We start from the raw sequence: 8569 nt of genomic DNA, 5'->3' as shown, positions 1-8569 counted from the left end.
AGACACAAATTAAGGAGTAGGGAGGGAAAATTGGCGCCAAAATTGGAATTGTTGGGTGTCTTTCTCAAGGTAAAGGGCGGGAAAAACATTGCTCCTCTCAGATGAGGTTAATTTTGTCTTTTAACCCTCTTTGTGGGCCTCACGTAACTGCCACGTCACCAAGATAACAGAAAAGTTAAAAAAAACTAACGGAAGTACTTCAATGATAGCAATACTAGAGTCTGGGTATCACATTGGTACGATTAAGAGTTGAGGTATCACATTGGTAGGTACACCAGAGTTGAGGGACTGTTGGTGAAAAAAACTCATTTTTTTATCCCTTAATCATTAAATATTAGCATCTAGTAAAAGGATAAATGCGTAATTTCACATGCTATTTGGTTGAGAAACTCGGTTTGGGTTATAAGAGTACAAATAAGGGTATAAATAATTATTTCATTGTCGAGCGATTATTTCCTCCGTCCTTGACGACCGTCGGCCCAAATTTTGGGGCTCTTGTTCCTACGGGTAAGATTTTTGAAAAGAAATTACGTATCAATGGTGTCTCAATACTTCTATATATATTTTTTTGATGAAGATGAAATCATTCATGAAAATCACGCGCATGCCAAAGTGCTCATTATATATCCACCCGCTATTATCTATTTCATAATAAAATAAGGCTTTATGGTGCATACACCATAGTAATATGTATGATAGACCAACTATAAAAGAAATTTCAACGATGGAAGAACAAGACCTAAAACCTAAAGAAACGAAGCTAACAACTAGGGAAAAAGCAAAGAACAAAAGAAAAAAAAACCTAAGAATAGAAGTCAGACAAGCCCAACATACAACTATCACGACAAGCCCGACGTGTAGAAACTTAAATACGGAAATAAATTGCCCAAAAAAGAGCCCAAAGACTCCTTACTACGGCCCAAAGATGGTGGCTCAATTCCTGCCACATGCCTCAAACGACATGTCGAAGAAATCCAAATTTCACCGCCGTCTGACTTTGCTTGCTGCCGACCTGCTCCAACTGCAACCCAAGCCCAGCTGCTGCCGCCACAACCTTCTTCCCCTGTCCCAAGTCGCACCAAACAGTTCCTTAAAGCTGTATAAGGCCCGACACCCCATCACCGTCAGGGACCGCAAGATCATGCTGCCGGAAAAACACAAGAAAGACATCAAACTACCCGTCTGGCAGCAAACCCGAGAGTAATCAGGCCAAGGCACGCGCCAGAAGGGCTCGCGTCCGGCTTTACACAGTTCTAATTTATTTTTTAAGTGGTACTTAAATGTGTTACGACTCAATTTGCAGGGCATGCCCTTGATTTCAAAAATTCATGAGTAGGAAAACTACGAGAGCCTTGAATGACTAGTACAAATTTCACTTCAACTTTGACGAACACAGGTTTTCCCTTGCTTGTCATCTATACTGTTACAAAGAAATATCTATACTATTACATAAATTTTAAATACACACCATGTATTACTTAATACACACCCACTACTTAATACACCACACATTTATTTTTTCATTATGTATTTCACTAAAGACACACCACAAAGCACCCACAATACCATTAACCAAAAATAACTTATAATTTCGTATAATTAGCATGTTTTAATATAGGTAAAATTGCCAAAATACACCCCAAACTTGGCTAAAATTATCAATTTGCACCCCGAACTTGTATTTGAGTCAATTTACCTCCTAAACTTGGTAAAAATTGCCGATTTGCACCATATCTATTAAATTTAACTGTTTCTATCCAATTTTGCGTCAAATATCATGCACATGAGGGGTAATGTTGTCATTTTTTATTTATATTTTTCTTAAAAATAAATAAAAATATTCTTTAAAAGGAGGATTATTTTTTAATCAAATTATTTATTTACATCTTTTTTCAATATACTTAACCCTACTTCGAATTATATATTCAACATACCCACTCATTCAAATATAGTGTGTTGTGTGTATATATATATATATACACACATTGTTGGAGGAGGAATGAAACAAAAATAATAATGATGTAATGGAACAAAACGTAACCGTTTAATATTGATAATGAGGCCTATATATAGGCATTACATAACTACAATCTTGTAGGATTCAGAGTCCTAATCTATTACAGAGATGTGAATCTATCTCTAACAGGAAACCTAATAAGACTAAGACACACACAATGGTAGAATAGTAATTCTCACAGAACACACATTTATTTTTAATTTTCAATGTATTTATTTATTTATTTCTAATATCTTTTAACATATCATATTACGTAAAATAATAAATATATAAATCAATAACATGTTTCGAAAAAAAACATTGTAACAAGTGTTCATCTTAAGTAATTTTATTAATTTATTTCATTATTAAATATGAATAAATATATAATGACAATATTACCCCTCAAATGCATGACATGTGACTTAAAATTCGATGGAAAACATTAAATTTAACGGATATGGTGCAAATCGGCATTTTTACCAAGTTTATGAGGTAAGTTGACTCAAATGCAACTTCAGGGTGCAAATTGACAATTATGACCAAATTTGGGGTGCAAATCGGTCTTTTTGCCTTTAATATATAACGACCAAATGTTCTAATGGGTAAATTCCTCCTATGATACATGATATTTGGCTACTTGGACAATTTGGTATCTGATGTATGAAAACGGACAATTTGGTACTTGTGTCAATTTTGACCATATTTTCAGGGTTATTTCTGTCATCCTATATCTACTTTACTTCATTTTTTCATAATACCTCTAAATTGCCTCTAAATTATCACTAAAAATTTGATAACTCATCCACTTAGTATCTGTGATGATTTACGTATATAATTTTTCATAATGTAGCTATCAATCTAAATTAATTTTAATTATAAATAATTTAAAAATATATTTTAATAAAAAATTACAATTGCATAAAGGCAATTTATTTCCTTTGCAGAAAATAATTAGGATACAATAAGTATATTAAGAAAAAAAATTATTTTCGATATATGTGAAGTAAATGCTAAGTAGAGTAGATATATCAATTTAATTATCTCTAAAGAGAGGCAATTATAGGAATAAATGAAGAAAAATGTGAATTTAATGAGTTTAGGACTAGAATGACGAAAATAACCTTAAACATTGATCAAATTTGATAGAGGTACCAAAATGGCTTACAAATGAGAACTTCAGGTACCAAATTGTCCGTTTTCATGCATCAGGTACCAAATTATCCAAGTAGCCATACTTTATGTACCATAGGAGGAATTAACCCATGTTCTAATTGATTATTGGCAAATACTTACAGATCTACATAGTCTTGTTCTTCAACTATTTAAAGATGAAAAATGATCAACAAGATGAAGAATACATATCTCAACTGCGTGTTTGGATGAAGGGAAAAAGATTTTAATATGGAAAATAATTTTATTTGACGTATTCTAAATTCGGAAACTATGAACCTTTTATGGATAGATATAGATAATTGAAAATTTACACTTCTTATTCCATTATCATCTTTCCATCTAAATTCATTTTCTCACTTTATTAGTTTAAAAAAAATCATTCTAAATTTATTACAGATGATATTTATTACACATGTCTGTTTCGGTCATTTGCATACTTATAAAAATTGATTTGAGATCTCAATACAGTATGAAAGTGTATTTAAAACTTCTCATATTATTATAAAGAGATAAAGAGAACCCACTTTGTCAACTAAAGTGAGTAAAATACTATAAATAGCTCTGATTATCCTTTAATTTTGAACCGCTTTTAATATATGAAAAATATATTAGTATAAACTGAAAAATGATAAATGAATAATAAAAATCAGAAAATGGCATGAAAGAAATCTGTTAGATAACTACCATTACACTATCTACAAAACCACATAGATAGTAACTTACCAGTATCTATACACATTCTACTTATAAATAACAATGAAAAGAAACTGTTTCGAAATAAGACTAGTCTTATTATTTAACCATAGTGACCAAAAGTGATTAGGTCATTTTGACAAATCTATAACAATACGATGTTGCGACAAGTACACCATCAATTACATACATAATTTAGGTACAAGTTATTTTTACCCTAACAGAAAAAGGACAAAATCAAATCCAGGTTTAGAAAAGAAATAAGTTAGCATAACTTTTCTATATGTTTTAGGAGAGTATATCTTCCAATATTCTATTAGGATTTGTGTTAGGTTTAGTAATCCTAGTCCATATTGTATCAAGCAGCCACTATTGATATAAATAGGGCTGCAGGGAGGTTTTTAGATAGAGAGACAGAAATCCTAAAGAGAGAGCTAAGGGTGATAGAGAGATAAGAGCTAGACAGAGAGAGGTTAAGGTCTGCAATAAGTACTTGTACCTAAATTCTTCAGTACTAGTAAATCTCTCAAGAGAGATCACAGTGGAGGTAGGCTTCAGCTGAACCACTATAACTTTGGTGTGTTTCTGTTTACTTTCTTTTGCTTATATCGCAAATAACTATTAAGATCTAAAGGCGCTTATAACAACACGTGGTATCAAGAGCTGGTTTATTTTGCGATGTCAATTGGCAAAGGAATGGCTGAGGCAGGAGAGGTGAGAGCGTCCATAAAGCTATTCAATGACAAGGACAACTTCACGCTTTGGCAGAGGAAGATGAGGAACGTTTTGATCCAGCATAAGGTTGATGTAGCTCTTGAAGCATCAAAGCCTACATCAATGTCTGATGCAGATTGGGCAGAAAAGTGTAAGATAGCAAAGAGTTGCATTGAGTTGCATCTTGCTGATAATGTTGTGCTTCAGATCGGATAGGAGCTGACTGCAAAGTAGGCATGGGACAAGCTGCAAAGCGTTTATATGGGTACAACCATCAGCAACAAGCTACTTTTGAAGGAACAACTCTTTGGCCTCAAGATGGAGGAAGGGGATGATCTTACTGATCATATATCCAAGTTTCAGAACTGCATAATTAACTTGGAGAAGGTTGGGGCAAAGATGAGAGATGAGGACTCGGCTATGATGTTACTACAGTCTTTGCCATCATCATTCAAACACTTCAAGACCACCATGATATTCAACAAAGAGACCATCACACTTGCAGGAGTGTGTGAGAACCTGGAACAATATGTCAGGATGCAGAGGGAAGAAGATAATTCCCAAACACGAGGACTGAGTGTCAGAGGGAATGAGACAGGAAGGTCTAAGAGTAAAGGTGGTGGATTTGAAGACAAGGGCAGGTCTAAATCCAAGGGAAAAGGCAAAGAAAAGAAGAAGGATGGTTGCTTCGTATGTGGTTCACCCGACCACTGGAAAATAAATTGCAAACAATGGAAGGAGAAGAGGCGCAAATGCTTAGAGGAAGCTCCCAGTCAGCCAATGTCGTTATTGGGAATGATAGCGATAATGGAGAACTCCTTGCAATCTCAGCCAGCTTCGGCGCGCCTAGACATTGGACCTTGGACACAGCCTGCACATTTCACATGTGTGCACACAGAGATTGGTTTGACACATATGAGGACAAAAGATGAGGTCTTTCCAAAGTTCAAGGAGTGGAAGGCTGAAATCGAGAACCAAACGGGCAGGAAAATCAAAGTGTTGAGAAGCGACAATGGAGGTGAATATAGAAGTAATCAGTTCTTACAATTCTGCAAAGATGAAGGCATTACAAGACACTTTACTGTTAAGAAAACTCCCCAGCAAAACGGTGTTGCAGAGAGGATGAACAAAACTTTCTTGGAGAAAGAAAGCATGAGGCTTCATGCAGGGTTGCCTGAAGAGTTTTGGGCAGAATCGCTTAATCATGCTTGTTACTTGATTAATCGATCACCTTCAAAGGCTATTAACTTCAAGTGTGCAGAGGAGGTATGGTCTGGAAAACCAGTTGATTATTCCAACTTAAGAGTGTTTGGATGCAGCGCCTTTGCGCATATTCCCAAGGATGAAAGAACCAAGCTGGAACCAAAGTCACTTGAATGTGTGTTTATTGGTTTTCAAAGAGGAGTAAAAGGTTATTAGTTGTGGGATATAATCAACGAGAAAAGAGTGCTCAGCAGGGACGTTGCTTTTGATGAGAAGACTATGTCGTTAAAATAGAAGCTAATAGTAAGGAGGAGAAGATGACTGTTGCTGAAAAAGATGAAGAAGCAATCGAGATATCATTAGCTAAACGATCAGTTGAAGATTCTCAAGCTCAGGTGGAGCAAGTAGGGAATGATCAAGTAGCCATTGAGGAACCAGAGCAGCAACAACAGTCACCAGTTAGGGCTCAGGAGGAGCAGTCCCCACGTAGGGGTCAAAATCCTCCCATCCCACAAGAACCTGAGCCAGTGAGGCGAGTCATAGCACTTGACAAACCAAAGAGGAATTTAAAGAAGGTACAACGGTACGGATTTGAAACCGAAGAAGATGTGAGTCATGCTCTGACCATAAGTCAAGGTGATCCAACTACTTATCAAGAAGCTATAGAAAGGGAAGGTTGGATTGGTGCTATGGCAGAAGAGATGGAATCTCTGCATAATAATTCAGTGTGGGAGCTGGTTCCTAAACCCAAAGAAAGAAAACTTGTTGGCTGTAAGTGTGTGTTTAAGAAGAAAGAAGGAATACATAATGATGATGCCATAAAGTACAAAGCACGTCTGGTGGCAAAAGGGTATTCGCAGAAAGAGGGAGTGGACTATGACGAGATTTTCTCTCGCGTGGTCAAACATACTTCAATACGGTTGTTGTTGTCTATAGCAGCTCAGTATGATATGGAGATTGAGCAGATGGATGTTAAAACTGCGTTTCTTCATGGGGACCTCGAAGAAGACATTTACATGTCGCAGCCGGAGGGTTTTGTCGAAACAGGGAAAGAGAATCTGGTTTGTCGACTAAAGAAGTCTCTATATGGACTCAAGCAATCGCCAAAGCAGTGCTACAAGCGTTTCGACACATACATGTTGAAGATAGGCTACACAAGGTGTCGATATGACTGCTGCGTTTACTACCATGTATTCAAAGATGAGGAGGTAATTCTACTACTTCTGTATGTAGATGACATGCTGATTGCATGCAAAGATATGTTGAAAATTCAGAAACTTAAGGAAAAATTGGGGGCTGAATTCGACATGAAGGATCTAGGAGCTGCACAAAAGATCCTTGGAATTGAAATAAGAAGGGATAGAAACACAAGTGAAATATGGCTGTCACAAGAGAAGTACATTATGAAGGTACTTGAACGGTTCAACATGGATGAAGCTAAGGTTGTTTCTACCCCATTAGCTGCACAATTTCGGCTGAGTGCAGAGCATAAGCCATCAAATCAAAAGGAGATTGATGCGATGAAGAATGTTCCATATGCTAATGCAGTAGGGTGTCTCATGTATGCAATGATATGCACAAGACCAGATTTAGCTCAAGCATTGAGTGTTGTCTCTAAGTATATGTCAAATCCGGGAAAGCGTCATTGGGAAGCAATGAAGTGGATTCTGAGGTACTTAAAGAGAACTAGGCAGTTTGGAATCAAGTTTGAAAGAAAACAAGAAGAAGCTTGTGTGGCTGGTTTTGTTGACTCTGATTTTGCAGGAGACTTAGATAGAAGAAGGTCTACAACAGGTTATGTTTTCACTTGTGGTGGAGGGCCTGTGAGCTGGAAAGCAAATCTTCAAGAGGTTACAGCTCTATCTACTACTGAGGCAGAGTATATGGCGTTGACAGAAGCTTCTAAGGAAGCTATTTGGTTGAATGGACTGGCAGGACAGTTTGGTATTCACCAGGAAGGTGTGGTAGTGAAGTGTGACAGCCAAAGTGCCATACATTTGGCGAAGAATCAAGTGTTTCATGCAAGGACAAAGCACATTGATGTTCGCTATCACCGGATCAGAGATTGGATAGAAGCTGGATATATTATTGTGGAGAAAGTTCACACAAATGACAATGCAGCAGATTATCTAACAAAGCCAGTTTCTGTGGAGAAGTTCAAGCACTGCTTGAACTTGCTTAGTGTCACAACATGCTGAGTTGTGGTGGAGCACCTCCTCACTTGAGGTGCGATGAGGCAAGAGGAGTATTGCCAAGGTGAATGATCTTGGAGGTTTGTTCAGGGTTACTTCAAGAGATACAAGACATCCTGAAGGTTGCAACAATCATTTGGTATCAACTCACCAAGGTGGAGATTGTTGTGTTTTTGGCTCGTTGATGCATGTTGGAGTTAGGATTCAGTAATCAAATCCAGGTTTAGAAAGGAAATAAGTTAGCACAGCTTTTCTATATGTTTTAGGAGAGTATATCTTCCAATATTCTATTAGGATTTGTGTTAGGTTTAGTAATCCTAGTCCATATTGTATCAAGCAGCCCCTATTGATATAAATAGGGCTGCAGGGAGGTTTTTAGATAGAGAGACAGAAATCCTAAAGAGAGAGCTAAGGGTGATAGAGAGATAGGAGCTAGACATGGAGAGGTTAAGGTCTGCAATAAGTACTTGTACCTAAATTCTTCAGTACTAGTAAATCTCTTAAGAGAGATCACAGTGGAGGTAGGCTTCAGCTGAACCACTATAACTTTGGGGTGTTTCTGTTTACTTTCCTTTGCTTATATCGCAAATAACTA

The 8569-nt window shown here is 36.8% G+C and overlaps 1 protein-coding gene across 1 annotated transcript in view; it reads right to left on the bottom strand.

Annotated features, from left to right (window-relative positions):
• Nucleotides 1-302, bottom strand: part of LOC126791983 (40S ribosomal protein S17-like) — a 56409-nt gene extending 56107 nt beyond the window's left edge. Inside the window, exon 1 of the mRNA XM_050518502.1 lies at nt 290-302. The gene's annotated coding sequence lies outside the window, so the exon portion shown is untranslated. The remainder of the gene's footprint in view (nt 1-289) is intronic.
• Nucleotides 303-8569: the final 8267 nt, after the last annotated feature.

Source organism: Argentina anserina, chromosome 1, assembly GCF_933775445.1.
Source record: "Argentina anserina chromosome 1, drPotAnse1.1, whole genome shotgun sequence".
Classification (NCBI taxonomy): Eukaryota; Viridiplantae; Streptophyta; class Magnoliopsida; order Rosales; family Rosaceae; genus Argentina; species Argentina anserina.
The sequence above is the reverse complement of the archived record's forward strand: the minus strand, read 5'-3'. Positions and strand labels throughout refer to the sequence as shown.